Source organism: Triturus cristatus, chromosome 7 (genome assembly GCF_964204655.1).
Source record: "Triturus cristatus chromosome 7, aTriCri1.1, whole genome shotgun sequence".
Lineage (NCBI taxonomy): Eukaryota > Metazoa > Chordata > Amphibia > Caudata > Salamandridae > Triturus > Triturus cristatus.
Window position 1 is genome coordinate 1,858,759,224 of NC_140590.1, and position 24,533 is coordinate 1,858,783,756.

The window sequence follows — 24,533 nt, forward strand, 5'->3', positions numbered from 1 at the left end:
GGGGTACGACTCGAACGTACAGGGGTGTACATACACGGTGGTACGACACGTACACGGGTGGGGGTAGGACTCGAACGTACTGGGGTGTACATACACGGTGGTACGACACGTACACGGGTGGGGGTACGACTCGAACGTACAGGGGTGTACATACACGGTGGTACGACACGTACACTGGTGGGGGTGCGACTCTAACGTACAGGGGTGTACATACACGGTGGTACGACACGTACACGGGTGGGGGTACGACTCGAACGTACAGGGGTGTACATACACGGTGGTACGACACGTACAAGGGTGGGGGTATGACTCGAACGTACAGGGGTGTACATACACGGTGGTACGACACGTACACGGGTGGGGGTACGACTCGAACGTACAGGGGTGTACATACACGGTGGTACGACACGTACACGGGTGGGGGTACGACTCAAACGTACAGGGGTGTACATACACGGTGGTACGACACGTACACGGGTGGGGGTAGGACTCGAACGTACTGGGGTGTACATACACGGTGGTACGACACGTACACGGGTGGGGGTGCGACTCTAACGTACAGGGGTGTACATACACGGTGGTACGACACGTACATGGGTGGGGGTACGACTCGAACGTACAGGGGTGTACATACACGGTGGTACGACACGTACACGGGTGGGGGTACGACTCGAACGTACAGGGGTGTACATACACGGTGGTACGACACGTACACGGGTGGGGGTGCGACTCTAACGTACAGGGGTGTACATACACGGTGGTACGACACGTACACGGGTGGGGGTACGACTCGAATGTACAGGGGTGTACATACACGGTGGTACGACACGTACACGGGTGGGGGTAGGACTCGAACGTACAGGGGTGTACATACACGGTGGTACGACACGTACACGGGTGGGGGTACGACTCGAACGTACAGGGGTGTACATACACGGTGGTACGACACGTACACGGGTGGGGGTAGGACTCGAACGTACTGGGGTGTACATACACGGTGGTACGACACTGTAGTATCCTGGTCTGGTATGGTTTCAGATGTGCCAGTGGAATGCTGACAGCATGATGATAGATGGAATGTTGGGAGTGGGAATGGACAGTTGGAGAAGGGCTGAGCACCTGGAAGGTTGCTCCTGGTGGGGCTAATGACTGCTTATTTACATCTAACCTACATCTTGTAACCAACCTCAATAAAGCTACTTGAAACTACTACCTGGATGTGGGCTTGATTACTACAATTTATTGGCGACGAGTTGAACTAAAGAACCTGCGTCTGCTACCTCTGAAACCTTCATCTTCAAGTCTGGAGTACCTACTCTCAAGATAAAGCAACTCTTGTAACTACAGCTGCGTTAACTCAACTACTGGCACACATCAGCCCCACCAGTGACCTTTACAACGGTCGCCCTCTACTGTGCCAGTTCCTGTCTCATCTGCAGCTCAAGTCTCTGTTAGCTGTCCCTACAGCATCTGTTTGGTTGCTGCTCAAGTCTGACACTCTGCTGTGTCCTCAAGAGAGGGTAAGCCTCTGCTGTCTGCTGTGCCCTCAAGAGAGGGTAAGCCTCTGCTGTCTGCTGTGCCCTCAAGAGAGGGTAAGCCTCTGCTGTCTGCTGTGCCCTCAAGGGGATAAGCCCAACGCTTTTGTCAAGTGCTGTGTCCTCAAGTGAGGGTAAGACTGTGCTGTGCCCTCAAGATAGGGTAAGCCTGACACTTTACTACGTCTTGTTCCTGTGCTGTGCCTTCAGAGGTGCAAAGCACGTTGTTATTTAAGACTGTCAACACGGAGTTCATGTGTTTTTGGATGTGTGACATTTGGTTGGCAAGCAACTGTGAATGGCTTTAGGTGAAAACCGGCATCTTCGTGAGTTTCCTTCCTACACTGCGATCGTTAGTACAGCCTTCCCCTCTTTGCTGCCTTCCCACACCGGGATCGTGAGTTTTGTGCATTTCAACCGGCTTGGAAGTTTAAAGAGTTGAAGCATCGCTCTAATTTACATGGGGAGTTATCTTCTGCGCAGACATTTTTTACACTTCGCCCGTGTGGAGGGCGTTTAGTTTTTGTGTTTTTCAACTATTCTAGTTGTCCTTTTGTTTGCGACTTCTGGGGTGAGTTTATTTTATTTATTACTATGGCCCCAGTTGCATCTTTAAAAATCTGGCAAGTCAACCGTCATTATGGCAATTCACAGTTGGTACGCGCGAGCCATGCTTTGCATGCGCCTACCTGTCCGTTCTGTTCCTCACGCACTGTTTCCTCTGAGTTCGGATCCTTTATCCTGCGGTCTGTCGTTTGGTGCGCGCTAATGCCGGGAGCCACCCGGTATAGCGTGAAAAAGCGTCCCGCCATTTTGTGGCTGGAACCAGAAGCTCCGTGCACTCCATGCAATTCATATGGGCCCACGAGACTTGATGCTTTAACACAATTGCCAACCACGTTTTTTTTAAGTCTTCAATAAAGTTTTTTTAATGACAAGGATGCCGCGATATATGAATACTCCTCCTGCCGCATATGTTTTAATGGATGCAGGAAAAAGGAAGTATGGTTGGCATCTAAGTCATTGTGGCTCTTGTTACTCATTTTTCACAACTGATTTATTTGTTTCTCTTCCAAGATTATATGTTTGCATGAGGTGTAGGAGGATGTATGACGTTACAACGCACACTATTACAACGCATGCACTTACAACGCATTTTTTACAACGCATAATCCATTACAACGCATGACATTACAACGCATGACACTACAACGCATTTTAAAAAAATACCTTTACAACGCACTACCATTACAACGCATACTACCTTTACAACGCATACCATTACAACGCATAATATTAAATTACATTTAAGGTAAGTATTAGATAGTATAGGGGTAAAAATTACTATTCTAACTCCAGGGGGTGCAACAGTAGGGTAAGTGTTGGATAGTGTAGGGGTAAAAATTACTATTCTAACTCCAGGGGGTGCAACAGTAGGGTAAGTGTTGGATAGTGTAGGGGTAAAAATTACTATTCTAACTCCAGGGGGTGCAACAGTAGGGTAAGTGTTGGATAGTGTAGGGGTAAAAATTACTATTCTAACTCCAGGGGGTGCAACAGTAGGGAAAGTGTTGGATAGTATAGGGGTAAAAATTACTATTCTAACTCCAGGGGGTGCATCAGTAGGGTAAGTGTTGGATAGTATAGGGGTAAAAATTACTATTCTAACTCCAGGGGGTGCATCAGTAGGGAAAGTGTTGGATAGTATAGGGGTAAAAATTACTATTCTAACTCCAGGGGGTGCATCAGTAGGGTAAGTGTTGGATAGTATAGGGGTAAAAATTACTATTCTAACTCCAGGGGGTGCATCAGTAGGGTAAGTGTTGGATAGTATAGGGGTAAAAATTACTATTCTAACTCCAGGGGGTGCATCAGTAGGGTAAGTGTTGGATAGTATAGGGGTAAAAATTACTATTCTAACTCCAGGGGGTGCATCAGTAGGGTAAGTGTTGGATAGTATAGGGGTAAAAATTACTATTCTAACTCCAGGGGGTGCATCAGTAGGGAAAGTGTTGGATAGTATAGGGGTAAAAATTACTATTCTAACTCCAGGGGGTGCATCAGTAGGGTAAGTGTTGGATAGTATAGGGGTAAAAATTACTATTCTAACTCCAGGGGGTGCATCAGTAGGGTAAGTGTTGGATAGTATAGGGGTAAAAATTACTATTCTAACTCCAGGGGGTGCATCAGTAGGGTAAGTGTTGGATAGTATAGGGGTAAAAATTACTATTCTAACTCCAGGGGGTGCATCAGTAGGGAAAGTGTTGGATAGTATAGGGGTAAAAATTACTATTCTAACTCCAGGGGGTGCATCAGTAGGGTAAGTGTTGGATAGTATAGGGGTAAAAATTACTATTCTAACTCCAGGGGGTGCATCAGTAGGGTAAGTGTTGGATAGTATAGTGTAATATTATGCGTTGTAATGGATAGTATAGTGTAATATTATGCGTTGTAATGGTATGCGTTGTAATGGTAGTATGCGTTGTAATGGAATGCGTTGTAATGGTAGTTTTTAAAAATGCGTTGTAGTGTCATGCGTTGTAATATCATGCGTTGTAATGGATTATGCGTTGTAAAAAATGCGTTGTAATGGTAGTGCGTTGTAAAAGTTGCGTTGTAAAGGTTGTTCCCCGGTGTAGGACAGTACTGGGTTTCGAAACCCAACGTAAGTGCAACAATTGGCATTTTCAACACGTGGTGTTGATTTAAAGTTCTCTCTGGTTCAAGGACGGGACACAGATACTATTTACATTTAATAGTGCTCAATTATTCTTAGGAACGCCTGTCGCGGTGATAGGCACACCCTTTACTTTATAATATGAGTGTGGGGGATGTTGTAATGATTTAACACAAAATGTTTTATTCCTCTAGTGAATGTATTTCGCGCAAAAATGTTTTAGTTCATAGATTAGTGTGATAATTTTCTACAATGTCTTGTGTTTGCTGTACGCCAACGTTGTTTTATCGCTATGTACAAGTTCTTGTTTTTTGTTGGCATGGGAGTGGGTGCAAGTCCCATTTACTCTGTTATAGGGGGTTAGAGTCCCACCTATTTATAGGGGGTTAGAGTCTCACCTATGTATTTAGTAATGGGTGCCAGTCCTATTTACTAAGTTTAAAGGGAGTTTTAGTCCCATTTTGTATGTTTGTGTTGCAAGCATGCTGCGCAAGTCAGTGGGTTTTAGTCCCATGTGACGTATTATGCACATTTTCTTGACCTCTCCGGAGGTGTGTTGTGGGGTCTTTCCCTGTTATAAGGTGCATATCATTGTTTACCTCTAGTCGAGGTGCGTCCGTAGGTGGACATCATATCATTTGTTTATTGCCTTCACTGTAGTGCACGGGTTACCTTTCTTAAGGTGTTTAGTGTTGGCAATTGTTTTGTTTTCAATAGTGCACATATACCTCCACACGAGGTTGCCCATGCAGATGCAAATGTTGTTACCCTTGGTGGGTGTGTGGTTTAAGTCGCCACAGTGCATGGGTTACGTTAATCTGGGCGTTTCAATTGTCTTAGTTTTGTTTGCACGCTGTAGCCCAGTTGTATTTTTTTTTCTATTTGTAATTTTTTATGCTTTCGACAGGGAAGAATGAGTATTTCTTTCTATTCTGTCGTCTTGTTTTCTCCTGATGTGAGCTGCCTTCTTGTATCTCTACCTGGCCAGTGGTTATGCAGAGGACACTCATTAATGGTTTCTTTTTCTATTCTTCATTTGTCTTATCTTTATTCGTCTCTTGTTCTGTTTCATTCTTCTTTTTGTGTATGGAAAGGAGGATGGGTAATGGTTTTAAGTTTATTTTGCCAACTTTGTTATCTTTGTGTCTCTCTCACTATCATTCTGGTTTCCTTTTGGTTCTCTATTTCGCTGCATCTAGTTTCTCCATCTGGTTTCTTCTTTTCTCCTTTTCACTTCACCTGTTATAGTTTCCTTTTCTGTTTTTCTGTGGAAGAAAGGAGGATATGTAGTATCCTGGTCTGGTATGGTTTCAGATGTGCCAGTGGAATGCTGACAGCATGATGATAGATGGAATGTTGGGAGTGGGAATGGACAGTTGGAGAAGGGCTGAGCACCTGGAAGGTTGCTCCTGGTGGGGCTAATGACTGCTTATTTACATCTAACCTTCTTCTTGTAACCAACCTCAATAAAGCTACTTGAAACTACTACCTGGATGTGGGCTTGATTACTACAGACACGTACACGGGTGGGGGTGCGACTCTAACATACAGGGGTGTACATACACGGTGGTACAACACGTACACGGGTGGGGGTACGACTCGAACGTACAGGGGTGTACATACACGGTGGTACGACACGTACACGGGTGGGGGTACGACTCGAACATACAGGGGTGTACATACACGGGTGGGGGTTCGACACGTACACGGGTGTACATACAGGGGGGGTGTACATACACGGGGAGTACGACTCGAACGTATGGGTGCTGGGGGGAGTGTTGGGCGCGTATGCGGGCACATGTCTCCATGGTTGGTATGGGAGTTCGGTGCGGACGGTGTTTTTACCATACGGTTGTAAGATCGGACGCACGGGTTGGATCGGACTTCACATTTCACATTTGTACGGTAAATCGTCCGAGGACGTGTGGGGAATAATTCCCAAGGCGGTTCGTATGGACTTTTTACCATGCGAATCGTGATTGCCAGTTTGTACGGCACTTGTACGATTCGTACGGTAAAAAGACCGGATACGAGTCGGACGGGGAATTTTTTTACCGGATCGTGATCGGCACCATAGTGTTTTGTGTTTTCACAGTCAATTAAGTGAGCATAAAATAATGTAATAACAGCTTAATAATTATGTGGAAAACGCTGCTGCTGCTGTAGAAACCCATAGTTCCTGTGGTTCTGACTTTAAGGGACTTAATCAATTAACGGCTGGTAAGAAGGCTGGTTTCTTTTTTAACTTTCTGCACTACCACCAAACCCTTCGATTTCAGGCAGAGGCTCCTCAAAGTCAGCATCAACCATTCAGGGGCTATGTTTTTTGTGAAAGCCGAGTCCATGGGGTGGCAGGTAGAAGGCCTGCAGGGTTGCATTCAGATGCAGAGCCCTAATCCTCTCAACCCGTGGGGCCTCACAGTAATGGTCTAAGAGACAGAGGAAAGGATTGAGATACTAGATATTGTCAAAGAGAAGGCCCAAAATAGGGAGCACTGTATGGGGGCTCATTTTTATGTATACAAATGGTCAGAGACAGCTTCTTCAGAGAGATACTCCAAAGAAGGTGACAATATAAGTGGTCTCTTTTTTTTTTAAAGGGCCATTCGTTAGTGAAGCTGGACCTGCTGCCAGGTGTGTAAGTGGTCACTGCTGGTTATCATTAAGGAAGCAAATGAGGCCGGACTGGGGTCCAGAGGTTTCATGGACCCACTGCATCACAATCATGACTGTGTACCTTTACAAAAAGGGCATGGTAGCATATTTTCCTTTCTAGCATTAGGACCGAGGTGATGGTCCGTCATGGTGAGGAAGAGGTAAAAGTTTCAGAGGAGATTCCCTGCTACTCAGTACTACAGTTATCATTAGTGCAGCAGGTGTGGTTGCATTGGGGGTCCAAGTGTGTGAGGGGCTTATAACACCCCAATTATGGGGATAAGTATGTTTGGGATAATACATGTTTTTGTTTGATGCATTTGCTGTTTTATAAATCTCATAGTTAGTGCGGTTTATAAGCTATAGAAAAAGTACTCCTGAAATTATCTCATAAGCCTGCCCCCTGCACGCAGCCATGTCCACTCTGCTCCCCCAATCCTTGCCATAATTTTTGGAGGGGGGCCCGACCTCAAAACATTTTACTTAGGGGGGGCTCTGAGCAAAAAAGTTTGAAGACCTCTGCACTAAGGTCTAGCTTTGACAGAATTGCTTGTGCATCTGTAAACCTCTGCATCACAGCCAACAGTTTTGGGAAGTGGGTGAAGTCACTATCATCCAGTTGTTCTTTGGATAGCACAAGCTTACTTTCAAAAGCGTAAATACCATTCACGAGGGAGCACACAAGCTGTTGTTTACCTTGCAAGGTCAAATTAAGAGCATTCAAATGTGTGAAAAGATCTGAAAGAAAATGGAGCATAATAAGCCATTTCACATCTGTTAGTTCTGGGAATGATTGACCTCTACTGTTCACAAAGAGTTCAATTTCAGGAAGCAATGCAATGAACCACTCCAGAACCTTCCCTTTGTTTAGCCAACGCACTTCAGTGTGCATCAAAAGGTCTGTATATTCCGCTTCAGATTCCTGCAGCATTGCTTTAAAAAGCCTATTGTTCAGAGCTTTGGCACAGATAAAATTAACAATTTTCACTACACCTTTTAGGACATTATTCAGTTCTCTATGCATTAATTATGCACACAATACTTCTTGGTGAATAATTCAGTGGTAGTCTTTCACAGTCTGTCCTATGAGCTTCTTTTTAAGCATAGATACGAAGCCTCGGTCATGGCCTACCATGGCAGGAGCCCCATCTGTTGTGATGCTGACAATAGTATTCAGTGGTATGTGACTTGTTTCACAGTAGTTGCACACGCTGTCCAGTATATCTTCTCCTCTTGTGTGCCCTTTCAGTGGTAGAAGGCACAGGAGTGCTTCTTTGGGATGAAGTGATTGGTCCAATTACCCCACCCAAACTAATAACTGGGCCACATCGCCTATGTCTGTGGACTCATCCATGGCAATGCTGAAGAACGGTGACTCTCAGACTGCTTTGATCACCTGCTCCGGGATGTTTTGACCCATTGCCTCTATTCTGTGTGCACACATGAAATCTGATAGCTGCAATGCGCCGATTTCCTTTAAAATGCTGGCTTTATTAGTGTAGTTGTCAAATAAAATTTCGGCTGCTGAAAGGAAACATTTCTTCAACAGCTCTGCATCTGTGAATGGTTTCTTATGTTTGGCAAGCAAGTAGCATATTTTGAAAGACGCTTCTGTAACAGCCACAGATTCAAAGGAAAGGAAGGATCTTCTGCTGTGAAAAAAGAGCTTGCTTTACGGATGCCACTTTTGCAGAACGCAGTTTTTAGTTCAGTGGGAAGTTCTCAGTGTATGCAGAGTGTCGTGTTTTGTAGTGCTGTTCCAGGTTATACCGCTTAAGAACATTTACTTTCTCTTTGCAAAGCAAACAGGTGGCTTTTTCTTTTAGGCATTCGACAAAAAAGTACTCTTCTTTCCATGCTGCCTGGAATGTCCTGTGTTCACTCTGTATCGATCTGGGTCATTTGCAAGGCTTGGAAACTGGACTGTAGGCCATTGCGGAGCTCTCCAGCTCGTTAGTTACTGTGCAATAAGTAACAAGGACCAGGAATCTGATTTTCCACCTGATGACCAATGGACCAACACGCCGCACAACCGATGTAACGATATGCCCCTCGACCGATGGACTGACACTGCGTCACAACTGATGGACCGACACCGCGTCACGACCGATGGACCGACACCGCGTCACAACCGATGAACCGACACAGTGTCTCGCAACAGAGCTGTGAGCAACACCAAAGTAATTTTTGCTTAAACATACAAAGTAATGGGTAAAACTGCAAATGAAAAACAGGAGGCTGTCCTAAAGCTAGTGGTTTATGCAGGAAAAGTGTCACTCAATAGGGATTTGAAATAAATGGCATGCACACACACATATACAAGCCCACGTTCACCCGTAGGTATCGTGGTGCTGAATAACAGATGTTGATTGCTACCAAACTCATTTTCTCAACCTCAGATGGCTGAAAGGCAGAACCCGCTGGGATTTGAACCTGTGCCCATGAGATAGAACACAGGCCCCTGCAGTGGACGCATTAGCCCACTGAGCCACCAGACCCAGAATACACACAGTACAAGGGTACAAATTTTGAGGTGGTTTCAGACTGGGCGACAACAGGAGAAAAAAACGGTAACCTGCCAAATCGGTGATCTCGAGTCAAATCAAATCAGATCAAAGTAAATCCAATTAAACCAGATAAAATCTGGCCGCTCTGTCCGTATTTCTGCAGAAATGTAGGGAGAGTCAGCTATCATAGTAGAAAAACATATGGAAGAAGCTAATCAGGACAGCGCTATTTGGTGTGGAGCAGCCGTCAAACCGTAGGAATCTGAAAGGCTCAGATACAATGGTCCGGCCTGTAGAGAGGGGATGGGGGAGGGGGAGGGGGGTCAGGTTTCAGGTGGGGGTTAGTAGAGGAGGAGGAGGTGGAGGGAGGGTGCCTCGTAGTTGAGTGTTGGGTGTAAGCGGAGCAGTGGTCGAAGTGGGGGGATAAAAGTAGGGGAACTGTTGGCAGAGAGTCAGAGGGCGGGAATAACCTGAATATTGGGCCAGTGGGTGGAGTCAGGTGTGGCCAGAAAGAGCCAAAACATCCCAATTTTTAGTATTTGTTTGCCATTTCATTGCCCAGTTACAGCTTATTACGTTATTTAATTCAACCAATAAATATACACGTGTTTATTTAAGGTTTAATATGAGTTATTGACATTAAAATACATTCACAAAGTGGAATATGTTTCCAATCACAGAAATGTTCCAAATACGCAAGTGCAGCTGTCTCTAATTACGGCAGCCACACTTCTCGATGTTTGGTTTTAATCCTGGCAACAGGAAGCATCAATTAACTATGGTAGGTTTACCTTGTAGCTAGTTTTAATTATTCTCACAGTTTAGTTAGCACTGCACTACCTCACTCACACATTCGCTCACATTGGGTCTTAGTAATACCCCATTTCCTCACTAAAACATCCCTGAGCTCCTCCTTCGCAGCGGGGGGTTGCTGCCCACGTCACAACTAGGTTTGCAACGAGAGGAGGTATCCCCATGATGAAGCATGACACCTTTGGTGTATGAGGGAAACCGTCCTTGAAAGGGACACCTCCACTCTCTCCCACAGCACTGTTTTTTCCTTTTTCTCTCATTAGGACAACCGGTAGTCCATTGCTCAGACCCGAGGGCTTCTTGTGTTATTTATTTTCTGCCATATTTGACACATAATACATCATCTGCTGCTTAATCTGACAATTTTAACAAAACATTGTTTGTAGCTCAACTTTGCCCCCTATGTCAGCTGACATCTCTGCTTAATATGGGTGGAAATTATTTTGCCAAACTACTGCTTGCTCTGCTAAATTGGGAGCCAAGAAGCAGCATTGCTTCATATCAGGTCATAAGAATTGGACACACTAATTTAGCATTGACACTACTCGTTACCGTGTATGTAGAGAAGCTGTCACAGTGGGTCTCTCTCTTAGACGCGGACAGGGCCGGAATGGGAAACAAAAGCAGCCCTGGCAAATGTTTTCAGACTAGCCCTCTACCGACCCCGATCAGTGCAAGGGATTTTTGTTTTGGGGTGTGTCTTACTTTCATTTCAGCAACATGAATGTGTAGTTAGGCCTTGAATTAATCTTATATTCTTCAATAATAGTAATAATAATAATAAAATACATGGCACAACTGAAAAGCATTTTAGTTAAAAACTAGGAAATCAGACACATCTTAAATTTAAAAAATGAAATCATATGGCAGCCATGTGTAGATCAGGGTATATTTAATTTACAGCTTATTACGTTATTTAATACCAACCATCAGCACTGCCTTGGGGATCCTGGAGCTAGTCAGACAACGAAAACCAAGATAACTGCGGGACATGCTGGGCAGCGTCACAACATACTAGAAGTAGGCAGAAGGGGGAGGGGGGTGGGTAGGGATGTTGGGTTGTTTAGATTTTAAATATACACATTTGCGTAACCAGCTTTTATAAGAACACGTATGGGCTCAGTAGATACTTTACAACAGATCTGATATAACGCTGCCGGCCCGCTGGGTTGTAGGCATACAAGCTGTGTTCTGCCACTAAGACTGATGCCAGTAATACGCTGCCGGCCCCCGGGTTGTTGGTACAAAGCTGTGTTAACAATTTGAGGCTTGTATATTTCTTGAAAAATAAAAAATCAAATTATTAAAAAAAAAAAAAAAAACATCAGCACTTCCTTGCCAACTCGAGACCTACGGGGTTTGCCCTTGCTCGTTTACACTTGTAAACCATTTTCAAACATCCAAAATATGTTCTAATTTTTTCCCAATAACGTGTTGTAGTATGCAGGTATTGTGTATTGCACCTTTCCTGATTCCCTACCTTGCTGCTCAGCCAGTGTGGATGTTCTTGGAATGTTGGTATGCGTGGTGAGATCATAGAATGCTGGTATGACTGTGTGTGGAGTGTCAGTTGAGAGGATGGGCTGAGCAGCAAGGGAGCTGCTCCTGGTGGGGCTCTGAATTGGAGATCTATCTTATATCAATTGTTATCCTGTGATTCCTGATTTACCAATCTTCAATAAACATACATATAAATCAAACTGGTCTTATCTCCATACTTCAATTATTACACGTGTCTATCAATAGTGTGTAATTTTGGTAATTCTTTTTTTCCAGTTTCTAAACAGCTGCAAAGTTTACAGTCTCTCTGTCTTCCATACACATTAATTATACAATAATTGTATTAGAGCCTTCCGAAAAACACCCCTTCTGTGGATCTGCTAATTCTCAAAGCATATATGTGAGGCTTAGTGTGCAGTTGTCAAATTACAGTTCACTTGAATAAGAGATGTAAAATACGAACTTTAAACACAGGATCATCTCCCTTGCCTTTGAAAAGGATGCATGTGCAAAGGGCTATAATTAAACAATGCAGCTTTTTGTGCCATGCAGTTCTTGTACAGTTAATTAAAAAGATGGAGCCACATAAACATGGGAAACACCCAGAGAGAGAGGGGTGGGGGACATTGTGAGACAGGTGGGGAGAAAGAGGGACAGAGATGAAGAGAGTATTGAGCCAGAGAGAAGGTGCAGGGTGAAAGAGTCACACATGGGGAAAGTAAGGAAGAGAAAGATTAAAAAACAGATGAGAGACCCTTACATTGCATCCTTAAATAGGATCCTTTGCTTACATCTCTGTGAAGATCAACGTGCGGGTGGAGCTGGTGTTGCAGGGTGATGGAAATCAAGCTGGTCGTGGAGATGGAGGCAGATGTTGTGATTGAGCTGCTCCTGGCCAAATCCAAGCAGCGAAAAAGGGGCTGTGGGCCAAGTTGAAGTGCAAGCTACGTCGCGAGATGAGGTGGCTGTGTCCTGAGATGATGAGGCTGCTGCGTCCCGGAAAGAGGCTGCGGTGGAGAGGAGAGGACGTCCTCAGACAGAAAAGAGACTCCAGGGCTGCGGCGGAGAGGATGTCCTCAGGCTGTGAAGAGGCTCTGGGGCGAGAAGAGGCTGCAGCAGAGAGGAGAGGACGTCCTCAGGCAGTGATGAGACTCCGGGGCGAGAAGAGGCTGCGGGCGGAGAGGAGAGGATATTGTCGGCACCATGGACACAGGAAGCTTCCCAAAAGGCCCTTTAAAAGTCAGCTGTGAAAGCGCTTACAGCTGACTTTTTTTTTTTTTATTTATTTTTTTTTTGAAAACCTTTATTGACATTTCAATCAATGACACATATGGGCCTACAACCCCCGGGGCCGGCCGCTAAACAATCAGGATAACAGAAAGCAGGTCGATCCCAGTCAGTACCTCGGGGAGCAAAATCTCGACGCTAGCATAGTCTCAGTCTCTGAACAGCCCAAGTAGTAGGATAATAAAGGTTTACATTTTATAATAGAAAAGGATGGAAGGATCAGGTGCCAAACAGTTTCCCAGCAGCGAAAAATGGCAGGCAGAACGATGAACGTAAACAATACACAGCAGTCTATCTAGGCAATGGCGCTGAAACAGGAAGTTCAGGATGTGGAGGAATGACACGGCCATTTGCGCCTGCAACCCCCTGCCCCAAGACCCAGGAAACTCCACGGAAATTATGGCACTCCGGAAACAGCAGTGATTAACAACAAAGGAGTACTACCATACTGATCCCAGAAAAAGACAAAGAGGAATAAGAGAAGAAAAGGAGGCCATAGAAAAAGGAGGTGAAAGACTAAAGGATCCCCCCCCCCAACCCCCCACCCTGCACCTCTGCAGATGAGTACGGCCCCTCCCCCCAGCAGTGTGCCTGTCGCCCCGGAACCAGACCCGAAATATAGAAGAAACAGAGAAAAGAAGTGGGAAAGGAGCCCCCGCCAGACGGGGGGGTAGAGAGAGTATTAATAAACTGGAGGAGGGCCTGCAAAACACGCCCCCGGCTTCTCCCTCCCGCACCACACAGTTACCCATAAAGCATACAATAAAGAACACACGATCGACCCTGTCAAAGAAGAGGAAGGAGCATTACACACTTGGTACACTAACAGTTATGCCGTGAGAGCACACAACTCCCAAGCCCGCCCGCCTAGTAGGTGACCACCTCGGAAGGGTCAGCATCATCCTTGGCCACTCTTTGCAAACCCACCCATGCACACCCCTCGTCCCAGTGCCATGTCCAATGTTACCAGGAAGAGAAGTGTCCAATAAAACTCAGGAAGCGACACACACAGGTAGGGTAGAGGGATCTGAAGATCGACACAGTCAGCTCTAGGGAGGATCGTCTTTCCCGATGCCGAGCCAGGATTTACACTGCACACCAGGCCCAGGAAGGCGGAACCAGCCAGGGCGGGTGACCGTTGCTTGGACGTTGCCTGGGTCGTCGGGGACCGCGCACGGGACAAGGCCACCACCCCCCACTCAGGTCCGAAACCTCCGGAACAGACCAAATCCACAGCCAGCTGATCGCACGTTAATATACTGTCCGGAGAGTCCAGGCGTGCACTATTCACAGGGGCGGCCACGACACTGTCCCCCCGTGCGCGGCGTGAGAAGTCCCAGTGTACCTGGGGATAGGCAGGCGGCAACTGTTCCGACGCTGATGTCACTCCATCGAGCCTGCTCCCCAACACCCAGGCTCCGTGAATCAGGGTGGAGTGAAGGGCACCGAGAGCCTCGAGTAGGTCACCGTACCCCAGTACAGCTCCCGGCGCTCGCTCCGCTACGCTCCTCAGAGTCGCACCCTCCCAATCCTGCTGCAACCCGGTGTACAGGATGGTGGACTCTGGCATACCAAAATGGCCGCTGGGTAGGTCCATCCCAGATCGGGACCGGGGCTCAGACACAAGCGCCTCGGGTTCCATGGCACTGGTAACTGGGTTCCGAGGGCAGGCAAACAATGTGTCCGGTGTGTGGTCACGGGCCACAGTCGTCCCCACCACGGAGCAGCGCCCGCGAAAATCCGGGAGCAGCCCGCAAGAATCGGGACAAGTTACGGGCGGCGTCCGGGCAGCTCACCGGCGAAGGCTGAAGCAATCACCGGAGAGTCTTGGAGTTGCCACCTCGGGCACGCACTCGTTCAGCTACGCTTAGTGGTAGGAGCGACCACGGCGAAGCGCAGTCCGACATTCGCACCACTCCGGCAGTCCGACCCTACCCAGTCACCAAAGGCCGTTGTTGTTGCACTACCGCCCGGCCACGGCGTTCACTCGAGGTCCCGGCTCCGGGGCTGCACAGGCCGCAAACTTCTGACGGACATTTCTCCGGCGGTACCGCTGCCAGAAACTTCGGGGTCACACGGCCGGTTGGCGCTCGCGTTCACCAACACGGGTAGATAGCGCAGGCTAAGGATCTCGTGCAGGATATCTGTGCGGGGTGCGGAGGTTCACGGAGCCGGGAGCCTACGCTGCCGTCCCGGTCGCCATCTTGGCTCCTCCCTGACAGCTGACTTTTAAAGGGCTTGTGCTTCCCACCGGTGCCGTGTGAGACGTCACAGAGGCGGGCCCATTCAGAGGTCAGCAGTAAACAGAGAAGATGGCCGCAGGAGCATACGTTGTGAATGTGTATTGAATACGTATTCACTACGTATGCTCCTGCGGCGATCTTCTGTTTACTCACAGGAAATGGCAAGGCAAGTGATGGAGCGGGTAATGCAAAATTTTGTATACCTCCTCTATTCTGCATGAAAATACTAATTAAATGATCTATTAACTATAATTTTATTAAACGAGTTTGCATGTTTATTAATCAACATTATTAACTTTCGAATTACACGTGGGATTTGCATTTGCATGGCTAAAATAACCTTTATGACTAAAATCTGTACGCATATTAACAGTAGTATATGTGGTAATTAGAATACTGCATGATATATGTTGCTTTTGTAATGTTGCCCAAGAGGAGGGCCGAAAAGGTGAATATAATGGCTTTAAATGTTGCTATACGCTAGTTAAAAACAAGCACATAGAGGGATTAGTAAGGGGTTAACATTAGTTTCATTATTTCTATGTATTAATTACACTTTTGTGTTTGTTTCGCTTAAATTAGCATTTGGGCCTATAACCAAGATGGCCGCTGACACCACACGACGAAGTGGCCACTGTCCCACGATGTGCGGAGTGAGCTGCGCAGTCGCAAGAATTCTCCTAAACCTTATCACGACCTTCCATGTACCCGAACAAGGGCAGAGTGGGAAATCAGCCCAAAACCAGAGAACAATCAACCTTACAATAAACCGGAACAAGCCGACTTTTGGTCTATCTCATGACATCACCCTTCGAACTGAACTGAAAACTTAAAACTGACATCGGACGATCTCAACCAGCCAATCACAACTGTTCTAAAATATTATATTGTATCTTCTTGACTTCATTGGGTTATAAAAAAGTAGTAGAATAGAGAGGGTGTTCGTGTCGCTCTTACCTTTGGGTCACGTCGCTTACGTTGCTTTGCTTCGTTTTCCGCGTTCTCCTGAATTCTTGAAGGTCCGGAGGTATCTGATGACTGCAAACTTTTCCTAAATCTACAGACAATGATAGATGCTTGCACGTCTCTGGTCCTCTGCCGATCTTTGGGACTGTAGCGTGCTGAGCAAAGAACTTTGAACTTTGGCTTGATTCATGACGATTTATGACAAATAATGCAGAGCCAATGAATTAGAGGACTCCAAATAGCCAGATTAGGTAAATATGATGTTCTGCAATTTACTCAAAATTTGATACAAAACTTTCTAAAACTTTGACGAGACAAATGTGAATTTAGATTATTATGAAATTTTAGATAAACAATTATTGATTAACGAGAATTCATGAGTTGCGAGTTTCATTTAAGAGAAAGATTCTGAAGTCTTAAAATGTGTTTTAGCTGGTTCTAAATCACCATCAACCAATCCAACTAATTTGGTCCATTGATCGAAGTGGGAGGAGTGCCTTGATGTTTAGGATTAAGGATCTGTAGGCGAAAGGGCGTTAATGTATATTTTGTAAATGACTTTTCCTTCCCTATAGGTTATAAGGTGTTTCCCCCACATGTCCGGCGCTTGGATTCCTTCCTGTGTGTGCAGACCGGTGTGGAAGTAATGTGTGAGTGTTGGCGTTATGGGCCCCACCAATGACTGCATGTGTGAATGAGTTAGTGTGACGTCGGGTCTGTGACGCAGGGAGGATATCGGTACAGGTGGTTTCCCTGTTGCTAGGGTTTTAGCGCTGGATCACAAGTTCCGCGGGCTGCCAATGAAGGCCTGCCGTGCCGCTGGTGGCCTGCGGGCTGTACTATGAGTACCCGTGATTATCTAGACCATCAATATGGAGCCTCTTCGGGCCAGGGCATTCTGGGGTCCAGTATGGACAGCACCGCCCACATGAAGACCCCTCCTCTCACTCTTCTTCTCACTCTGAGTTGGAGCATTCACAAGGAGAGCCGCAACCAGTGAAACACAAACGTAAATCTCAGCATATTGATGACACCACACCGGACAACCGTCCTCGTAACCACCTCTTTAATCCGGATGACATAGTTCATCCTCAATCTACTGACTGGGTGCCCTACCCTGAGGTGGCAAACTACGTCCAGACTCGCCTACGAAAAGGATTCAAGAAGTAGATGCGCAATACCTTGCGTTCTGAATGCCCATGACCGTCACTTATGGGCAAAGTCGCAGGTACTCCAGAATTAGATCCCAACATGGTGACGTATATCAAGAATTTTGCAAAGGACCCCAAGAAGGGGATTGACTTGGCCTAGAGCGGCTGCCAGGACAATCTTTTAGACCTCTCCGGCACCCTAACAAACGTTTTGGACCTAGCAGTACAGGCCAAGGACTCCAGCTCCACAGTGGATCCGGACGTTTTACTGGAATGGTCCCAACATGCTCTCGGTCTGCTGGGCAATGCAAACTGTGCCATGTTGGTTGAGCACCACAAATCTGTATTGATGCAGATAGTCTCTAAGTTGGCCAAACTTGCTTCTTCGGAGGCAGGTCATTCGGCGAATGGCCTTCTATTTGGCAATAGATTTGTCACAGATTTGGGTAAGTACGTTGCCACCTTTTCCACATTGGATAAAGATCAATCTAATAGCAAAAAGGTTTTCAATGCTGCCCTTTTTCGAAAGATCTGGGTGCTTTAGGGGCTGGGCATCAGACCGTGGGTATCCCTCGACTTCATCCAGAGACTATGCTTCCAGAGGCACCACGCCCTATTCGGAGTCTTTCAATTCCTGTCCTTCACGGTATCTAGGTGGTTGAGGACGCCCCAACAGAGGTGGCTACTATGGTGGTAACACAGCAGGTAACGCTGCCTTTACAAGTAAAACTTATTTCTTGTTCAGAGGTTGTACTGGGGGACAGAGTTCAATACTTCGTACACAATTGGTGGACTACTACTCAAGATCTCTGGGTGTTGGAAACAGTGCAGGGCTTCAAATGCATTTTCACATTTCTACTCAGGAGTCTATTCTTCCCCCTTTCCATTTTTTGTAGTCAGAGAGTCTCTTTATCCATACCGAGGTTCAAACCCTGCTCACCAAGAAGGCGATAGCACCCTCTCTTCCTCATCCCTGGGGATTTGTGAGTACCATATTTCTGGTACAGGGGTAGGGGTTTCTGTCTGGTTCTCAATCTCAAGCACTTCAACTCTTGGGTGGCTTATCGCCATTTCAAGATGAAGTGCATCTGATAGAGATCAGGGTGTGTACAATATTCCCACTACCACGGATAGAGTAATCTCACAGTTACACGCACATGCATACATCATACACTAGGGCCCATTTCACTAACATACGCTCAAATACTCTACCAGCAATAAACCTGTGAAAGGAAAACACTCCTAAACACCCTGCATCTATACCGAGGTCGATAAGACCTGGTTTTTGTGACTGTCCCTAAGCATAATCTATACAATATATACAACAATAATCAATAATGCAAACCCAATAATTGACAAGAAAGAATATCCAACACCATGTTTAAAATTATATTGCTTTATCTAAAATTAGTCAAAGAAAATCAATCAGTGTAAATCATTTCTCATAGTTACCTATTCTAGCTAAATGTCAGAACGGGTCAGGACAAGTCTCTCGGTAAATGTCTCTCAAGACGAAGTCCCTTCAGCATCAATCCTCAGCAACGCAGATTCGGTACGCGGCAAAGGCAAAATGGCAAGTGGCAAAAACCCTCTCTAGGCTAACATCTTATAGTTTCTAAACAATAGAAAGATACATTGGGAATATAGAAAAAACTATAATGTCCGCCGGACTTGCTGAGCAGAGCGAGAAGGAAAGGATGTAACATTGCTACATTTGAGAATCTCCGCTCAGGAAAAATACACATAACAAAAACTACGGAACAGGAACCAAGAAAATAAAACATGTATCACAATTATCCTGCTTCTCCTCGGCCATCGAGCCACAGTTCAGAGCTTCCCTCTAAGGCTCCTTTGTTTCCCAAGGCTGCCAAGGACACTTTCACTTCTCTTGGAGACTTCCCAAAAACTGCTGCTGTCCTCATGGAAAGTTTTTCAACAAGGACCATGGTCAGTTAGCTTCAGGACCATTTCCAGCAGGGGTCTCCCTCGTCACAGTTTTCATATTATAATCACAGCCAGGCTCACTATTCGGCCATCTTTTCTTAGACCAACATAGGCCTTAATAGACCATCTTAATTAAAAGAGACAAAAACAACATTACTACAGCATAGTGATTAAACAGTGTTAACCCCACTAATACCCTTATGTGTATGCATTTATCTAGCACTTGCAACATGGAAAAGCATTAATTCGGAAAGCGTTTTGTGCTCAAAAATAAACAGCACATAGCAACGTTTAAACATGAAAACACATTTAACGCGCGTGTTATTATCAGTCAGCACATTTAAGCACACTCACGTGTAACCCTCTCTTGTTAGGACAAACGGATTGATTAATATAAACGCATTTGCACAAGACAAATAATTAATTATTAATTATTAATAAATTAATACAACGAATAGACATGCCAGAGCTTCAAAAGCCCCAGAATTTTCAAACTGAAAACTCTGCTCCAGCAATCCCCCCTTTGGTGATTTTATCACCAAATAAACCCAAAAAAAAAATTAGTGAAAATTTAGTCCCATTTTAGGAGAAATCGGAAATGTCTTTTCCCCTTTACACAACATTAAACACCAGTCACTCTTTCATCATCCCTTTTTGTCTCTAAGTAAACACTCTCCCTCAATTCTTCTAGTTCAATTTCTTGAGGTTCTCTCTTCAACCTCTTGTTTTTCTTTTCTTTATTCAATTTCTTCCTCCCTCCCCTGTTTTTACAACACACACACACCAATCTTATTATTAATAAAGCCACAATTATACAAGACAAGGGAAACAATATTCTACCTATAATAGTACTACCTATCTTTGCAATAAAATCCTTAACAGCTATCATTTTATTAGCTATTTTAGTCCGTAAACTCTCAGCTTCAAGTGGTATTAATTCTTCATGCAAATCAGTAATATTTTTGATATAGACCTTCAGGTCTTTGCTTTCATCTGGAATGTAAGTGCAACAATGTTGAACTTTCAGCATTCCACAGACTCCACCCTCCTTGGCCAATAGAATATCAAGGGCAAGTCGATTTTGCATAGACATGGCACGTACGGCACTTAATTCCGTATTCACCAAAAGAAACCCTCCAGCGGTATTTGTCGATAAGCGATCAACCACTGTGGACAGTTTCCGAATTCCATAAGCATTCAAAGAAATTCCCACTGCTGGAATCAAAACCCCAAAAATATCACCCACTATTTCAGACCAAGTTTCTCTCTTAAAACGCATTAGTAAGTTAATATCTTCTACACCTGTTATTTTATCTATATGAAAAATCTTTGTAAAAACTAGGCCCACATAACACGTGCCATACCAATGGTCAGGCAACTTGTAATAAGCCTTATTCCCACAAACATAGTATACTCCTGGAAAAATTGTATCTTCACCACCTCTGAAACCCCAACCTGTTGCAATGAAGTATGTATCATGGCACTCACTAGTCCCGACAAAATATGTATCATATTGGGATTTCCTTCTTGTAATACAAAGTTTACCCTTCTGTGGTGCATCTAGAGCTAAAGTTGGACTAGCCCCATTCTTCAACTCTTTTCCCATCTCAATGTCCCAAATTGTCTCACTCACTTTATATTTTCCTGCTTTTTCATGCATGTTCAATCTCTTTTCTTCTACCATATCCAGGAAAGCTTTCTCCTCTCCTTTCAAACTGCAAGTTAAATTATTCTTAAAAATGTAATCTAATGTTAATCCTTTTTCTTCAATAAAAATCTCACCAAGAGTGTTAGCTTCTTTAGCTGGATTCAGCTCTTTGTTCATTGGCAAATGCCCAAAAATACTATCTCTGTTAGACATCTTATAATCTACTTTCCCTAACAAATATAAAACACTACTTAAAATACTACAGGAAATACCATATGTAGCTGGTAAATTATGATAAGTAACACCCTCTGAAACGGATGCAGGTAATTGCATACAGACGTAGCAATCCCTTACTTCCATTGTCTTCACATATTCATATAACAGTTTCGAAAAAACATTACTAGAAAAGTTATTAATTGACCTATCTTTATGTATGTAAGTATTACTAATTCTAATTGGAACTACTTTTTGTGAATTCTTCTCTACATTTGTCACATTCTCTGTATGCATCTCAAACTCTACTTTAAAAGTAACTAATAAAACTAAAACACCCCATAGAAGCATTAATAATCCAGTACAGCAGCAGCACATCCTACACCACCTCTTAAAGAAGGCACATCTATTTCTATTATCCTCTATGTTAGCCATTTTAGTTTAGCCTCTACTACTCCACTACTTTTGGAACTTCTTCAATTCTTCAGCAAATTTTCAGCTTTCAGTTTTTCCAAATGATCTCTCTGTTCACTTAATCCAAGTGAATCCTTCTTTCACTCAGTTTGGATACTTGTCATTCTTCACTTCAATTTCTTCAACATCAAATTGTATTAGATCTCCAACATCAAAATCCTCAGTACTCGACTCTTCTCCAATGTCAGTCAAGAGTACTTTCAGAATTTCACCAGTATCTTCCTCAACCACTTCTCTCAAGATCTCTTCCGGATTATCTCGAGTCACTGCTTCTTCTTTTCCTCCTTCAGACAGTGCCACATAAGACCATTCCGGTGATCTGTACTTTTGGTTGGGTTTTCTTACTCTTTTTATTTCCACTGGTTCGTTTGACTCCTTTGATTCTTCTCCTTCAGCTTTTGAACTTTGACTCGAAACTTCATTCACTTGTTCAGCTTTTGATATATTTGCTCTTATTATTTTGTATCTCAGCCTCTTAACTCTGTTGTTAGGCCAACGGTCTCCTCTTAACACCTTTTTCGGCTTTATTTCTTTATTACTTCTTTCTCCAATCCAAGTTCTCTTTCTCAGAACTCGACCCTCTGTTTGTTCATCCTCATCATCTGTTTCAAGTGCCTCTTGTTTCCGTTTTCCAGCAGCTCTCTTCTTTTCCACAGATTTTTTCACCACTGTTTGAGACTTCCCTACTCCTGTCCCTCCTCGGGTCTCCGACACGCAATCTTCTTGCTGTCTACTTGTCCCTTCACCTGACTCATCAAGAATGTTCCCTACACCTCCTCGGGGGTCTTCCGCAATCTGTCCCTCTCTATCTTTTTCTGACCCTACTTCTTCAAGTATAATCTCAAGTGGTTCTTCAATCTCATCCTCTTCTGATTCAGGAGTAGTCTCTGTGTGATTTCTCTTTTCTTTTCTTTTTCCTTCGCTGCTGTTTGAAACTTCAGGCTCTTTTACAGAATTTGATCTCTTCCCTGATACTCGCAGTGGTTCATTCGAAGCTCTTCCTACTTCTTTCCCCACTGATTCTGTATCTTCATCATCGCTGGAATCTGACTCTTCAAAATACTCTTTACCAGTCCCTTCTTTCGGGTTTGGAACTCTCAGAGTATGACTTGCATGTACCCAGTGCTTCACTCCAGCACACTTTACTGCAGTCGTCGTAGTCAGAATAACTTGTCTCGGCCTTCCCCACCTTGGAATCAAGCAATTTCTTCTTCTGTGAACTTTTATTCTCACCCAGTCTCCTGGACTCAGATCATGGGCTTGCTTCTTCTCAAGTGTGGTAGCTTCTTCTCCAACCTGGTGAAACACAGAATGAACTGCGTCAGCCAGGCCTTTACAGTAATCCAAAATCATGTCATCAGTTATTGTCACCAACTTATTGACAGGCACGAATGCATGGCGCATAGCACGTCCCATAATTATCTCGTGCGGACTCAAACCAGTAGTCCTATCTGGAGTAGATATCATAGTCATCAGAACTAGAGGCAAAACATCTGGCCATTTCATGCCAGTGGCTAAGCACATTTTTCCAATCCTATTCTTGATTGTGCCATTAATCTGCTCAACCACACCAGAAGCCTCTGGTCGGTATGCACAATGTAGCTTCTGCTGTATTTTCAATGCTTCACAAATCAAACCCATGAGCTCATTTTGAAAGTGTCCACCTCTATCAGACTCAACTGTTACTGGAAACCCGTACCTAGGAATCAACTCCCTTAACAGTAACTTTGCCACTGTTAATCCATCATTTCTTCTAGTCGGGTAAGCTTCCACCCACCTTGAAAACAAACAGACTACCACTAGAACATACCTCAGTCTGTTTACTTGGGGCATTTCAATGAAATCAATCTGCATTCTTGTAAAAGGACCTCCTTCTCTGCCTATTGTTCCCAGACTCACCACTGTCTTTTTCCCAGTGTTAAATTGCTGACAAACTAAACACCTCTGACAGATGCTTTCTGCAATTGTCCTGAACTTTGCATTGTACCAGGTCTGCTTGAACGACCTAACCATCGCGTCCCTCCCCAAATGTCCCTGGCCATGATACATCCTTGCCATTGACGACAAAATGGAGTTGGGCATCACTGGTCTGCCATCTCTGTAGACCCAAACATGGTCTGTTTCTCTTGGAGCACATCCTGCCTTAATCCAATCTTTTTTCTCTTCCTCTCCTGCCTCATCTTGCAACTGTTTCACTTCATCCCAGGTCTCTAGGACATTAGTAAACATCACAGAGAGTAAAGACATTTCCCCTTCTCTGTCCCTGTTGATGGACTGATTTGTTTTTGCACAATACTGTGCAACATCGTTAGCATATCTGTTTCCGACCGTTAGAAAATCCTCCCCTAGTCCATGGGCGGCACATTTTACAACTGCTAACTCCTTAGGCAGCTGTATCGCCTCAAGCAATTTACCAATCATTTCAGCATTCTTTATTGGAGTTCCACTCGATGTCAAGAAACCTCTTTGTAGCCAAAGTTGGCCAAAATCATGCACCACTCCAAATCCATACTGACTATCAGTCAACACAGTCGTCCTCAAATCTTTCCCAATTTCGCAAGCTTTTGTCAATGCTATCAATTCAGCAACTTGCGCAGACTTTACTCCTTTCAATGGTGATGCTTCCATGACCTCTGAATCTTTGCATACCGCATATGCTGCACATAGCACACCATCATCATTTCTCAGGCATGATCCATCCACAAACAACACATGATCACTCTCATTCAAGGGTAGATCTCTTATGTCTGGTCTTGGTTTTGTACAGTACTCAAGCACATCCAAACAGTCATGATCATCTTCCATTTTCACACCCACATTTTCAATATCTGGCAAAAGCGTCGCTGGATTCACATTCACACATCTCTCGAGAGTCACATTTGATGCTCCCAGTATCACTTTTTCATATTTGGTCAATCGA